Genomic DNA, 16316 nt, shown 5'->3' with positions numbered 1-16316 from the left:
GGGGATTGAGCCTGCAACCCCGGCATGTGTCCTGACCGGAATCAATCTGGGGACCTCTAGGTGCACAGGTCAACGCTCAACCCCTGAGCCACACCAGCTGGGCATTTTAATTTCATTTTTTAATTTGAACCCAATTAGCCACCAGGAACCCTTCTTGATAGATGCTTCTTTCTCAGCGTTCATAGTTTCTAGAACATATAAAACAATCTGACAAAGAAAATTAAAGTGGGAGCAATCACTTCCCCCAGCACTGTGGCTTACAGTATTCAACAAAATAGTATTGGCAGAGGGATAAATAGAGTCAGCCCTCGGTTATTGCGGTTAATCAGTTCCAGACTCTACTGCATAAATGAATTTCTGTGAAGTAGGATTCTTTATTTAAACATAGTCGCCCCTCTCCACTTGCGCTTGGACTTTTGCAGCTTCACTCTATGGCGGTTTTTTTCAAGTACTACTGTCTAGATAGAGTGAAGCCGAGACAGTCAAGCGCGAAGTGGCGAGGGACGATTGTATAGAGATCGTGCCCGGCTGGTCTGGCTCAGTGGTTGAGCGTGGACCCATGCACCAAGAGGTTGCCAGTTCAATTCCCAGGCAGGGTACATGCTCAGGTTGTGGGCCTGATCCCCAGTGTGGGGTGTGTAGGAGGTGGGCAATTAATGTTTCTCTCTCTCTCTTTCTTCCTCTCTCTAAAATCAATAAAAAAAAATTCTTAAAAAAAATTCTTAAAAAAAATACAAAAATCAGAAAGCTCTCTTATCCTTTGAGACAACATGGAGGCACCTGGAGAGTATTATGCTCAGTGAAATAAGCCAGTCAGAGAAAGACAAATATCACATGATTTCACTTATTTGTGGAATATAATGAACAAAATAAACTGACAAACAAAATAGATCCAGAGACATGGAAGCAGGGTTGAGACCGACAAACCTCAGAGGAGGTGAAAGGGGATAGGGAAGAGGTAAACCAAAGACCTTATATATACACATAACCAATGTATTTAGAGAACAATGCTGTGAGGGGGGTGAGAGGGATAGGGGGAGGGTGTCAATGGGGGAAAAAGGAGAAACATCTGTAACAAAAATAAATGAATTAATAATAAAAAATACAAAAAATTAATACAATGTTATATGTCAATTATATCTTAATAAACATTTTTAATAAAATAAAATTTAATACATGAGAAAAATACAGAGATCAGTGAAACATAAAGTCAGAAGATTAAAAATGTCCATATTTTCTCTTCTAAAGATACAATGAAAAGAATACTGAGACATAGCCCAGAACTGGAGAAAATATTCTCATTGACTATATCTGACCAAAGATTTATATATAGAATGTGTAAAGACCCTTCACAGTTCAACAATGAGACAAATAGCCAATAAAGATAATTATCAAAATATCTGAACAGTTACCACACAAAAGAAGATGTACAAATGGCTGCTATGCACATAAAAAGTTTCTACCGTGATTAGTCAGCAGGGAGATACGAATGAAAACAAAATGGAATGCTCCTACTCATACTCTAGAACAGCTAACACCAAGTTGTGACTAATAAATGTTGGCAAGATTATAGTACAACGGGAACTCTTATACATTCCCAGAGGATAGTAAAATGGCACAATGACTTTGGGGAACTGTTTTGTAAATGTATAAATATATTTATAATGCTAAGTGTACAATGAGCATATTACCTAGAAATCACAGACCTAGATATTTACCCAAGAAAAATGAAATATGTGCCTATGCAAAGACTTGTACCTAATGTTTTACAGCTTAATCTTTAATAGACAAAAATTGGAATTAATCCCAGTGCCCACCAACACATGGATAAACAAGTTGTAATTTTGTACAATTAATATATCCCTCAGCATCAATAAGAGCTGATCTCTCCAGTACCCACAACCAGGTGGAAGTTTTGCAGGCAAACTGAATGAAAGAAGAGGGCTCAGACTTTGTGATTTCATTGATATTAGTCCCTAGAAAATTCAATGTGAATTGTAATGACAGAAGCAGTCCAGGAAGGTGCATGGTGCTAAAAGAGGGTGGGTGGGTGGGGAGATGTGTTGAGGGTGATGAACGTGCTTTATCTTTTGATTATGGTGGTGGTCACAAAGGTGTTGCGAAAATCATAAACCTGCATTTTAAAAATTGATACATTTTATTGTAATTAAATTATGCCTTTATAACGTTGATTTAAAATATCAGAGTAACCACTTCAGGAATGGAAATAAAATGTATAAATTTATATATTGATATAAGGGAAAGAAAAATAAATAAAATGAATCATTTCAATAGAAGGCAGGGGGAAAGAAAACAGTCAATATAAGAATATTTTGTTTGAAGTTTGAAGAGACCTGCTCAAATTCTGTTCACCATTTCCTAACTTGGAAAAATGACTTAATACATCCGACTCAGTCTCCTCATCCGCTTTTATGGGTTTAATAATTACACTTACTTCCAGGTGTTGCTTTAAAGGTTAAATGAGATTATAAACATAAAATGCTTAACAATGAATTTGAGATAAAAAGGCACTCAATAAATTCTAAGCATTTTGATTAGTATTATACTATTGAGAATATTTCTTTTTTTAAATTTATTGATTTTAGAAAGAGAGTGAAAGGAATATATATATATATATAGAGAGAGAGAGAGACAGAGAGAGAGAGAGAGAGAGAGACAGAGAGAGAAAGAGAGAAACATTGATTTGTTGTTCCACTTACTTATGCATTTATTGGTTGATTCTTTTTTCTTTTAATTATTTATTTTTCCTTTTTATTGAATTTATTGGGGTGATACTGGTTAACAAAAGTATGTAGGTTTCAGGTATACAATTCTATAATACATCGTCTGTACACTGTATATGGGTTCACCACCCCAAGTTAAGCCTCCGTTCATCACCATTTATTCTCCCACACCCTCCTTCACCTTCCTCCACCCCACCTCCCCCCGGCAATCACCACACTGTTCTCCATGTCCTTGAGTTCTTTCTCTTTTTTCTTTTTGTTTTAACTCCCCTCCCCCTCACATCCCAGACAGCTGTCAGCCACTCTCTAAATGAGTCTGTCTCTATTGTGTTTGTTAGTTCATCAGATTTCGCATTAGTGAAATCATGTTACTTGTCTTTCTCTGACCGACTTACTTCCCTGGGATTGCACCCACTCCTTTGTGTGTCAGGACGACGCTCTAACCAACTGAGCTACCCAGCCAGGGCAAGAGAATACTATGTCTTAAGTAAAGCATTTGATCCTCATCTACTACCATGTTGATATCCTGGGCCCCTAATCCAGGTCGCCACTCTCCCTTTATTTGTTGGTTTTCTCAGTCCCCAGTTGGGATGTGAAACCGCACCTGCCATGCTCGCTGTTGGCCCAGCACTAGCACCCCCGGCCCTTGGAAGATGCTCATCATCCAAGGTGCTCAATGACTGAGCAGGTGGTCCGGGAGCAAGGAGCAGGGCTCCACATGCTTCCTCTGTGGGGAAATTCCATTTCCAGTCTGTCTCGGGCCTACTTTCTCTCCTTCTCACCGTGGAATAAAATACCTAGTCCCTGTGGGTTTCTGGGAGATGCGGGAGCCTTGGCTTGCCTTCTAGTTGAGTCTAGGTTGAGTGTAGAGACGCGTGCCCTGGAGGCAGGCGCGAGCAGCCCGGCAGGCCAGGGAGCCTCGGGAGTCACTGTACTTGCAGAGCCTCCTGTGGGCGCCGGGTTCATCCCTCTGCCTGATCACTCAGCACTTTGCTGAGGCCGCTTGCTCACCCGTTTCGCATAAAATCTTCTTGATTAAGTCTTTTTAAAAAAATATTACACACGGTGCTTTGTCTCTACGAAACACACATAAACGTTACATTTGGAACTCCTGATAGGATTGGGTCACTGCATGTAACCCCTCCTTTTTTCTCACTGATGGTGAAAACGTATAAATTTGCCTCATATCACACAGTTGAACAGAGACAGAGCCACAGCAAGAACCCAGGTCCCTGAACTTATGATATAGGGAACTAGGCTGTGTAGTGAACTCCAACTGAACCGCAAGTGACAGCACAGCCACAACCCAGATCCTTGAATTGATGGCACAGAGCATGATGCTGTGCTGTAAACTCCAACTGACCTGGGAAACGTTTGGCTTCGAAATATTACCCAACCACCACCACCTTTCTTTATACCTGAACTGTGGCGCTTGTATGCCCTAGGACAGCTCTAAATTCAATATTTTTATCTCCCAACATTTATGTTGGCCACAATGCTGAGCATAGTGCTGTTTATACAGATGTTATGTGCCTGAAGATGCTCACTCAATATTGATGAGAGCATAAAAGAAAGATGGTTTCATTTCACGTATATTGGCAAATCCACTTTTGGGTATACTTAGATTTGCTTTTATTTATTTTTTTATTAAATTTATTGGGGTGACAATGGATAACAGGATCATCTAGGTGTCGGGCGTAGATTTCTGGGCTACCAGAGCTGTATAGGGCACTGTGATTTGTTTTTACAGTTTAGCCCTCTGTGGCTCTGTCAGACAAATGCTTGCTTTAAACGGATTTCACGTTTAGCTGAGTTTCATTTGTCTTTCTTCCAAAAGGAACAGCGGTAGTTACACACATGCCATGCACCTAATTAACTGTTATTTCATCTTCCGCTGCGGTCGCAGCACCACGGCCGTCTTGCTTCTAACGGCAGCCAGCGCCATTGTGGGGAATTAGCTTTTATTACGCCTGGACCGAACAGAACAGGTTTGAAGGTGTAATTGAAGTCTGTAGAAAGCAAAACTGTGTGTTTTTACCCTCCCCTCCAGAGATTACGCAAAAAAATGGATTTGGTTCTGTGCAATAACCAGAAGTCAGCAGCCTTTAGCACTGCTGTCTCTGGTGTGGTGCCCGAAGGGCCAGGTCTCCTGAGAAGACCACGAAGACCCTGGGGAGATGCAGGCCGCCAGGTGCCACCACGGAATAAGGGAGCTCTATAATTCGGGGGAAATAAAAATAAACAGTGATTCTATTTAAATCGGCCAAATTACCCTAACAAGCTGTTTTTTAGTTTCAGCAGCACTAGAAATTTTATCGTCTTAGCTCAACCCAAGGTATTGCCTCTGCTGCTGGAATGAAATATTAGCGATGGAGGCACCATTCTAGTTAGTCTCCATTCAACCCCAAACTTTAATAAAAATAACCTGTCGGCTTTGATTGAATGTGATATCACTATAGGATCCTCAAATTTAAACTGGGGATAAAGAAAATTGCATAGTGTGCCAGGCCAGTTGGACTGAAATGGAAATTTTACTTCAGTCCCATCTGGCTGTCAAAAGGCCACTTCTAATACTTTCACAAAGCAATTTAACTTCACAGCAAAAAATAAAAAAACATCAACTGAAAATGCAGAAAAACCAAACTAAACCAAACCTATCTCCTTTGCAGAGTTTGAGCTCCCGTTCCGCATTCTCCGCAGGGACTGGGAATGAGCACAATTCATGAACTTGCCTGTTAGGCTCAGCTCCCCTCTCTTATTAAGCACATGCAGTTTGGGATTTTAAATCATTTAAAAGAAAAAAAAAGCATCTGGAAATGGAACTCATACATAATCTGTCAAATGCTTGAATTAAAATGCATTCCACTCTTGCTTCAAGATTTTGAGAGAAGGCATGTGAGTCTGCTGTGGAGAGTTGACCATGTGGGCACAGCATACAGATCTTTTGGAGCCTGTGGGGCATATTCCAGATTCACTGGTGGGCTCAGGGCCTCCACTTTACATCCAGGGCTGGGGATATCACCTCAAATTCCTTGAGAAAATTTTGCTAAAAGTGATTCTGAAAAACCTGAAGGAAAATGCCATTTCGGTGACAGTTACATATGAATACATGTGAGGGTGGGGAGCTCTGACGGTTATGCAAGTGAGACTCAGGTCCACGTGATGGGGGAACATTCTGATGGAACCACAAAGGGCTTTTAAAACGTTGTTTGGTCCATTGTCTCACTGAACACTCTTTGATGCTCTAGGCCAATGTCCATTAGGAATCTACACAGAAGGGCAAGTACCATATGAGTTCACTTACATGCAGAATCTAATGAATAAAATGAACTGATAAACTAAATAGAATTGTTTCTCGTAGAAACAGAGAACAGCCCTGGCTGGTTTGGCTCAGCAGTTAGAGCATCGACCTGCGGTCCAGAGAGACCCAGGTTCGGTTCCCGCTAAGGGCACGTACCTCGGTTGCAGTTTGTCCCCGGCCCTGGTTGGTCGTGTGGGTGGCAGCCACTTGATGTGTCCCTTTCACATTGATGTCTCTCTCTCTCTCCCCCTCCCACTCTATCTAAACAAAAAATGGAAAAATGTCCTCGGGTGAGGATAAAAAAAGATTAAGAGACAGAGAACCGACTGACAGGTGTCAGAGGGGAGGGGAGTTGAGGGTCTCGGTGTGAAAAGTGAAGGGATTAAGCAAAAAATAATTTTATCAACCAATGTCATGATCCCAATAAATTCAATAATAGAAAGAATCAACACAGAAAGATGATGAAGAAGGCACATGTGATGGTGGAGACATACTCAGAAGCAAGCACTCTTTGCCTATTGAAAATAGAATGTTCACCCAGATTAACCAGAGGATCAGAGAAAACAAAGCCTCATTGTCTGGGAGGGTGAGGCGATGAATCAAGATGTCTTTGGAGAGTTTTGTTTGGCCAGTGAAAGGAAGTAAAGACTCTCTCTGTACTTTGTAATCTCTGGGTGATCACACATTTGCACACATATACAGTCACTCACTCACACATGCCTGTGCACACTCACACACATATACGCACTCACCAAGAAAACACAAAAACGTGAAAGGAAGTAAAGACTCTCTCTGTACTTTGTAATCTCTGGGTGATCACACATTTGCACACATATACAGTCACTCACTCACACATGCCTGTGCACACTCACACACATATACGCACTCACCAAGAAAACACAAAAACGTGTGGACAGCCTTACCTCTTGTTACCTCCAAAGTAAAATGTATTCAACATTCAAGAAACTGGAGAATCATTGGAGGATTTGTCTTCAAGCCTACAGATCTGGACATTATCTAAATTATTATTATATATCCATTTTACAGATGAGAAAACTGATGCTTTGATGCTTAGGAAAGAAGTAACTTGCCAAAGATCAACCAGTTGATACGTGATGGGGCTGAAACATAACCCTCCCTTCTTTTATTTCATACTTCATACTGTTGGTCAATGACCATGCTCCCCGCCTTCCCTGGGTCTCTCCTTCAATAGGCACACTGCCATGTTCCCATTATGTGTCCTCCGGTCGTCAGGAGTTCTGCACAGAACCATAATAAACTTATGCTTTCAATTTTCAGGATATTCTCTGATCACTTCTCACCTCCTTGTCAAAACGCATATGACCGATCCATCATTCCACAAGGCCATTCACTCCAGCTTCCAATGTCAGATGCAATTTTTATAATAGCACATTTGGTCTAAAGTACCAATGTCTGACAACAATAGATCACAGTTATACCCTAAGTTCACTTGTCAAAATGCTCCTTTAATCACACAGTTATGTTCTAATTATTTTATGTTCTAACTATTGATTTCTCCACTCCCCCCTACTTTATTAGCTCTTAGTGTAGAGTTTATGTTTCTGGCTTTTCACACCACATTGTTCCAGCCAGCGACACTCCTACTCTCTTCTCTCTCTCACTTCCAGTGTCCACGCCCTGCGCGTAGCTGTACTCTACATGGAACACTGTGCACGCACACTGAACCTCTCAAAAGATACTAGCTGTCCAAAGCAATTTCACTACGTTGCTTCGTTTAATTCTTATAGAACCTAGTGCTGTAAGAATCACTAATACTTATTTTATGTGTAAAAAGAAAAATCAAGCCCTGGCCAGTTTGGCTCAGCGGTTAGAGCGTCAGCCTGCGGTCCGCAGAGACCCGGGTTCGGTTCCCGCTAAGGGCACGTACTTCGGTTGCAGTTTGTCCCCGGCTCTGGTTGGTCGTGCGGTTGGCAGCCACTCGATGTGTCCCTTCACGTCGATGTTTCTCTCTCTCTCTCCCTTCCTCTCTCTCCCTCCCGCTCTATCTGTACAAAAAATGGAAAAATGTCCTCGGGTGAGGATAAAAAAAAAAAAAAAAGAAAAATCAAGAATTTAAGAGGTTTGGAAAGACATGTTCACCATGAAACTTAACTGTGGGGCTCTTCGTTATGCAAGGTCCTGCAAACTTTGGGGGCTTCTGATGTTGCAGCTTGTTCGAGGTGCAGAGGAAGCCAGACTACCCTCAGGAAGCACTTCTGTGAGCATGTCTAGTATCAAAGAGAAAAGGGGGATCAGACTATCCAAAGCTCCAGTAGTATGTAGTAATATCCATTTTTATTTTTTAAACAATTTTTTTATTTATTTACTTAGAACATCTAAGTTCTACATTCTTAACAAATTTCAATTATACAGTATAGTGTTGTCTACTGTGGTCATTGTGTTTAACATTAGATTCCTCACCTTCATTTTTCATTAGGTATTTGCTTTTTTTTTAGTTAGAGGTGGAACATTTAAGCTCATGAAACCTAGTTCCAACCCTTGCCCCAACCAATGGGAAGAGGGGAAACTTGATCTCAGTCTCTTTAATTCCAGGACCTGGTGTCCCTTCTGTGTACCAGCTGCCAACATTGCAGTTACCCTGTGAAAACTCAGGTGAGCAGGGGCCTATCCCTGAAGTCTTCCAAGGCCCAGTGTCCCTTGGATCCCACACAGCAATTATTAAGTCCTTTCTTTTTTTCTAATAATGAATTTATTCACTATTTTGACAACCATTTGTTGTCTTATTTCTCCAGTTAAAAAGGAAGGCGTCCTGGGTCACCTTTATGGAAACAATTGTCATGGCATGCACTTAGTATCTGCCAAGTATCCTGTCGGCAATTTCCAGACTTGTAAGGACGGTTTATGATCTGAGGAAACAGGAGAACTTAAGGACCTCCCGAGACGGTAGAAGTCAGATTCGTGAGTCTGGGTCTTTGCTTCCAGTGTTTTCCTCCATGCAGAGGCTGTTCCCGACTCCCATAATTCATCTGTTCATTTGTTTGTTTGTTTGTTCATTCGTTCGTTCGTTCATTCATTCATTCACTCACTCACTCATTCATTCACCAAATATGTTTTAGGCACTGACCTAGATTCTGGGGACAAACTGAAAAAGTCTCTTCCTACCCTTATGTAGCTAAGAAAAGAGAGACCAGAATTTAATATCAGTGATGGTATGGTTTTTGTAGAAAACTTAAGTGGCCTGAATTATTTTAAACTGGTCCATGAAATGAGGCTTATCATAGATAAATGGACCAGTTATTTTTCCTTGGCAAAGTACCCTTGATTTAAGGAATACATTTGTTCTAGAAAATTTGTCTGTAGAGTGAATCTTCTTTTTCTGGTGACTTTCAATACAAAATCTGAGACCTTTTCTGATGGGAAAAGGCCTTATAAGTTGAAACTTGCATGGGTGTGCCTTGTCAGCGGCAAGGGAAAGGGGAAGGAGACGTGGGGATCTGTGTCCACCTGATTTGTGCTGTCCAAGCAGCAGCTTGATTATCTCAGCAACATTTGGGAAACTTTCTTGGCTAAGAATGGACTTCTTCATGAGAATAGATTTCTATTCTTCACCTCATGTTTTTGCCTCTTTTCAGGAATTTCTAACTGTTCTAAATTTGTCTTTTCTTGTTTACCTATGGGATATAGAGCTACAACTACAAATCACATTTGCAGTGGCCAGGTGTCCTGGAAATATGGCTAGAATAATATTTAATACAAAGTCGAGCAGCCTCATAGTAGAGAGCAGGCTGACAGCTGTCAGGGGGAGGTGTGTGGTGATGAGTTTGGGGGTGGTGTGAAGGGATAGAAAAAAAAGAAAAAAAAAGAGAAAAGAACTCATGGACATGGGCAACAGTGTGTTCCTATCTTTCTCCCTCTCCCTTCCTCTCTCTCTAAATCAATTAAACATTTTTTTTAAAAAGAAAGAAAGCTGTTTCCTCATTTAGGGACATCACCTGCTCCAGGTGTCACATGGTTCCTGCAGACTCCCTGATGCTCAGGCCTCCACAGAGTTGGGAAGCTACTGTTTCTGTCTTGCTGTGTGATGATTGTTGCCCTGGGCCCTCAAACAACACCGAACTTGTTCTGGGTCCCACTTGCTTCCTTAAGAAAAAGACTAGTCCGACTTTCCCTGACGGCCTTCCATCTAAAGCTCAGGTCTTCTGCGTGGGATAAGCCAGTGGGACTGAGGCCTTGGGGTCCCCTCCGTGGTTGCTCTATCTCTCAGTGCTTATGGACATTAGTCACTTTTGTCTTGAGGTCTGTCTGTCATGCCAAATGCTATCTGAAAGCCAGAGGTGACCAGTTCCTCAGACAGATCCCAGGGCCTCTGAATCTGGAACAAAGTTTCTACAGTGACAGCCTGTCGGGAATGAAGTACAGAGGTTGAACCAGAAAGTGGTCTATAACATGGAGTGACCCTGAGACCACAGGCTGCAGCTCTAGGGTACCACACTGTGGCACGGGAGTCTGCCTCGCCTGCAGTCGGAGGCACACCGGGGCAGGGCAGCTGGGCGGGGTCCCAGCCCCCTTCTTTTCCTATGTGTAGCTGGGCAAGTGTTATAATTCTTTCAGCCTCTGATGTCTTATCCGAAAGTGAGGCTCATACTCCCCTCCTCACTGGGCGAAGCCTGGAAATCGTGAACTCACCACCTAGTTAATAACAGATGCTCAACTAACAGATCAGCTCCCTCTTTGTTCCTTCTGAAGGAATTTATAATCCAATGAGCACTATAAAACCATACCTAAATCTTACCAATTAAGATTAAATAAAGTATTTTAAAAAGAGGAAATGACTTCTTTGCTTTAAAGACTCAACTTAAGTGGAGAGGAGGGAAATGTTTTCCCTCAATTAGAGAGAGGGCAGAAACACCAACTTATTAGTGAGATCTGAGTCGGGGGAGGCTTTACAGAGTTCCTGACATCTCTTTGCATCCCAAAAGCCATTAAAAAGTATTCTAAAGAGTTCTTTTAATTAATATTCATGCTTCCCATAGCAGTGAGGGCCATTCCAGAGCTATCGACCCTCTGAATGATTTGCTGTGAAGTGCTGACCAGCAAACAGTGCCCTGAGATCTGGCTCTGGGAAGTGATGCCCTGACCCAGCGGGGCCCCTTGTGCTGTAATGACTACCAGGGTGCTAAGCTGTGACTCATGGAAATTGAAAAAGGAGGAGTTCTGCACAGATTTGCTAAAATACCTTAGAAAGCCCATCCAATGATGCTATTTGGAGGGAGTAAAGATGGAGAAAGATATCCTTTTGTCCTTTATGGCGCATAATGCTATTTTTTATGTTTTCAGAACCCTATCACAGAGTGTTTCTCCAAGAAATCCATCACCTGTTTGATCATTTACACCCTGTTTAACTGGAATAAAGGATTCTCTAAATGCTATAAAAATAGCCCAGCTTTAGCAGAGTTTCACCACAATGATTTATTTTCCTTATTCTTTTAGCAGACATTTTTGTTTAGACTGCTGGTCTGCCTGCACCTCCTTCAGCACCCACAAAAGATTAAAAGGAGAACTGAGAGCATAGATTGTTTCTGGACTTAGTGTCATAGGCTCAGTGCTGAATGAGGGAGGGAAACTAACCCATGTCAGGAAGGTGTGAGTTTGAGCACTGACAGCAGTGAAGGACCACCTTCTCCTCTGGGAGAAAGCTGGACTTAGTATGATAAGGAAGGGAGAAAGACTGTAAGGAGAGAAAAATAAATGGAAATAATGTTTCCCTGAAAACAAAGCTTTTGAGTCACCTTGGGCAGGTCACTTGAATTATTTTCTCTGTATCTCATAGAAAATAAATATACCATTTTGTTTAAAATATTTCTATTAGTATTAGAAATAATATATGTAGGTTGCTTAGAGATCAGGTAAATACTGTAGCTTCCTTTAAACTAATGATGACATTGTAAATGTCATGGGCATGAGGCGACGTCGAGAGCATGCCAGTGAGGATCACAGGGCATGGTGGTTGGGTTCATCTGTATAGCCATCAGGCATCATGGTATAGTGGGACATGTGGGAATTTAAAGCCAGAGAACATTCATCACTTCTTACGTGGGATCTTTGGGAAAGACAACCAGCTGCAGCCCTGAGTCTCCCTGAAATCTCCTGGCTGAGTAGGCTAAATATGCAAAGCCCTGACTACCCTCTACCAAAACATTTTTCAGGATTATGTTTCAATGAGCAGCCATGAGGATGAGGGCATGTCTCTGTTGAAGACAAAGAGTGTGCTTGGTTACTACTTGCTATAACATAATCAGTTTTCCGAGCTCCATGTTTTTAAGCTGTGATACAAACACAAAACATGCACAAGACATGCACAGCATTTACTTGAGCCCATGGTGGGACTTGGGGTAAAGGAACCAGAGTAAATTGTGGTACTTGCTGTGCTGTAAGAAATAAGCTTTGCTTCCGATCCAGGATTCTTGTGTCTTCTGCCGACATAGGCTGACTTACTATCTGGTAAGGACAAAATCAAATCCCAGACTTGATAATGTCAGAGGTCAAATTATTCTTCAAATTTTTGGTTTGCTCATCTGTAGAATATAGACAATAGTAGTACTATTGAATGATTGGCATACCTATTTAATAAGTTATTAAATGTTAAGGATTTGGCCTAGTTCCTGAACCACTGTTGAGTGATTGGATCCCTTCCAAGACCTCCAAGCTGTGTGGATGTTGCTGGATCATTGCTACAGCAGGTCAGAACCACACCACCCAATAAGACATTGATTTCTTTCTTTTCCCCATGTGCATTTCACCTTGCCATTGGACGCTAGGCAGCTTGAGGACAGGGTCTGCATCACATGTGTCTTTTGTAACCATAGTTGTATTTAACACAGCATCACAAAGGTCCTCAGCACCCAGAAAATGCACATTTGAGTACTGCTTAATGGATGTGTCCCTCTGACCTTCAGGTAGGGCCTTAAACTTCATGAACCTTGACAATCCTGTTTCACTTGTCTAATTTTTTTTTCCTCTTGGGAGACAAAGGTATAATCAGTGTATTTGTAAAATTTAAATACTTGAAATTATAAAGCAACAAAATAATAACTCATGTTTATTGAATGCCCTTTGAATGCCAACTACTAAATTCACATCACATTTTAGCCTTCCAATAACTTTTAAAATATTTTTATATAATTGTTATACAGATTAGGAAACTAAAGCTCAGAAAGGTTGAATAATTTTTCCAAAGTCACACAGCTACTAAGTTGTATACACAGGATTTGAATTTCGTGCATTCAGACTCCAAAGTTGTGTTGTCCAATATGGTAGCCACTAGTCATATATCATTATTTAAATTAAAAAAATTAAAATTAATAATATTTCTATTTTATAAATATAGAAATCAAGGCTATGAAAAGCAAGATATCCCCACAAGGGTAGAGTGTTGGCAAGCAACAGAACCACGATCCAAACTTTGTTAAGTTGGTGCTCTGGGTCCCTCTGTAGGTGCACAGGTTTTCTGTCCCCAGAATGCAGTGCTGCTTCTGTTTGTGTTTGTGCCTCTTTATTCAGTGGGGTGACTGGAGCTCTAGCCCCCAAACAGCCCCAGGGAATAGTCTTCTATCAAATCTCCCTCACTGTGTGTGAAGGAAAGCCAGAGAACATACTGCCTTACAAATAATTGATGACCAACAAATGTTGACAGAGGGGAACAATCATTCTCTTCGTCAATTGATATTGTCACAGACATGAAACGGGGATGTTACAGAGATCAAAGCAAATCTGGAATCTGTGGATGGAAAAGCTGTCTCACAGCTGGCAGGCTTGGGCACTAAATATTTCCCGTAGGCTCAATGAGTGCCCAGTGAAAGACCAAGACCAGGAATATTCCAGAAAATCAGGGAAGCCACAACGGTGAAAGCCAGCTGTGGAAAGGGAGCAGTCAGGACGACCTTAAGGAGAGGAGAACTCTCTGGGTCTTGAAGCTTAACTGAAATGAGAGCAAAACTCTCAGCAAGGTAAGTCTCTGCTTCCTTTCCTAACCCAATTTTCCAATGACTCACCACATTTAAAACTCCACTTGCTTTCATTCGCTGATACACATTTGGCATTTCCTGCTTACCTGTGTGTTTCTGCTCCTTAATTTACCTAATGAGACACTTAACTAATTTTCCCTTAGGAGCTCTCTCTTAAGCCATGCAGAATCCATCCCTATAGGACAGACTAGTCACTCTCCTTTGTGCAACACAAGATTCCTGGGCTTACTTCTAAAACTTCACTTATCTGTCATCTGCGAATAATGACAGTTTCACTTCCTTCTTTCCAATTTGGATCCCTTTTATTTTTTTCTTCCTGTCTGATTGCTGTGGCTAAGACTTCTAGTACTATGTTAAATAAGAGTGGCGAAAGTGGGCATCCCTGTCTTGTTCCTGTTCTTAGGGGAAATGCTTGTAATTTTTGCCCATTGAGTATGATGTTGACTGTAGGTCTTTTGTATATGGCCTTTATTATGTCAAGATATGATCCCTCTATTTCCACATTGCTGAGCGTTTTCATCAGAAATGGGTGCTGAATTTTGTCAAATGCTTTATCAGCATCTATTGATACAATCATATGATTTTTATCTTTCATTTTGTTTATGTGGTGTATCACATTTATTGATTTGCAAATATTGTACCAGCCTTGCATTCCTGGGATGAATCCCACTTGATCACGGTGAATAATTTTTTTGATGTATTGCTGGATCCGATTTGCTAGTATTTTGTTCAGGATTTTGGCATCTATGTTCATCAGGGACATTGGCCTGTAGTTTTCTTTCTTTGTTGTGTCTTTTTCTGGTTTTGGAATTAGAATTATTCTGGCCTCATAAAACGACTTTGGAAGTCTTCCTTATTCTTGAATTTTTTGAAATAGTTTGAGGAGAAGGGGTATTAGTTCTTTGAATGTTCGGTAAAACTCCCCCATGAAGCCTGTTGGGCTTGGGCATTTGTTTGCTGGGAGAGTCTTGATTACATCTTCAATTTCTTTTGTTGTTGTTGGTCTGTTCAAGTTTTCTATCTCTTCCTGGTTCAGTTTTGGGAGACTATGTGTTTCTAGAAATTTGTCCATTTCATTTAGATTGTAAAATTTGTTGCCGTATAATTGTTCATATTTGTTAATAATCCTTTGTATTTCTGTGGTGTCAGTATTTATTTCTCCTCTTTCATTTCTGATTTTGTGTATTTGGGTTCTCTCTCTTTGTTTCTTGGTGAGTCTAGCTAAGGGTCCATTAATCTTGTTTATCTTTTCAAAGACCCAGCTCTTTGTTTCATTGATCCTTTGAATTGTTTTTTTTTTTTTTGGTCTCCATGTCCTTTATTTCTGATCTTTACTATTTCCTTCCTTCTACTTGCTCTGGGGTTTTCGTTTTGTTTGCTTTCTAGTTCTTTAAGTTTTGAGGTTACAGAGTCCATTAGAAATTTTTCTTGTTTCTTGAGGTAGGCCTGTAGTGCTATGAACTTCCCTCTCAGAACTGCTTTTGCTGCATCCCATAGATTTTGTGTTGTTGTGTGTTTATTTTCATTGGTTTCCAGGAAGTTTTTAATCTCTTCCTTGATCTCCATGGTAACCCATTAATTGTTCAATAACATGCTATTTAGCCTCCATGTTTTCAAATGTCTTTGCATGTTCTTGTTGCAATTGATTTCTGCTTTCATGCCATTGTGATCTGAGAAGATGCTTGATATGATTTCAATCTTCTTGAACTTGTAGAGACTTAGTTTGTGCCCTAACATGTGGTGTATCTTTGAGAATGTCCCATGTGCACTTGAGAAGAATGTGAATTCTGCAGTTTTGTGGTGTAATTCTCTGTAGTTATCTATGAAATTCGTTTGATCTAGCGCTTCATTTAGAGACTGTGTTTCCTTGTTAATTTTTTGTCTAGATGATCTATTCAGTGATGTCAGCAGGGTGTTGAAGTCCCCTGTTATGATTATATTGCTGTCAATTTCTTCTTTGAAGTCCTCCAGAAGATTTTTAATATATGTTGGTGCTCCTATATTGGGTGCATATATGTTTACCAAGGTTATATCTTCCTGTTGGATAGATCCTTTCAATATTATGTAGTGGCCTTCTTTGTCTCTAGTTATGGTCTTTGTTTTGAAATCTGCTTTATCAGATATGAGTATTGCTACCCCAGCGTTTTTTTCCTTTTCGTTTGCTTGCAAGATTTTATTCCATCCCTTCACTTTCAACCTACATGAGTCTCTTGTTTTGAGATGAGTCTCTTGTAAACAACTTATATGTGAGTCATGCTTTCTTAT

Source organism: Molossus molossus, unplaced genomic scaffold, assembly GCF_014108415.1.
Source record: "Molossus molossus isolate mMolMol1 unplaced genomic scaffold, mMolMol1.p scaffold_m16_p_11, whole genome shotgun sequence".
NCBI lineage: Eukaryota > Metazoa > Chordata > Mammalia > Chiroptera > Molossidae > Molossus > Molossus molossus.
This window is presented reverse-complemented; position numbering follows the sequence as displayed.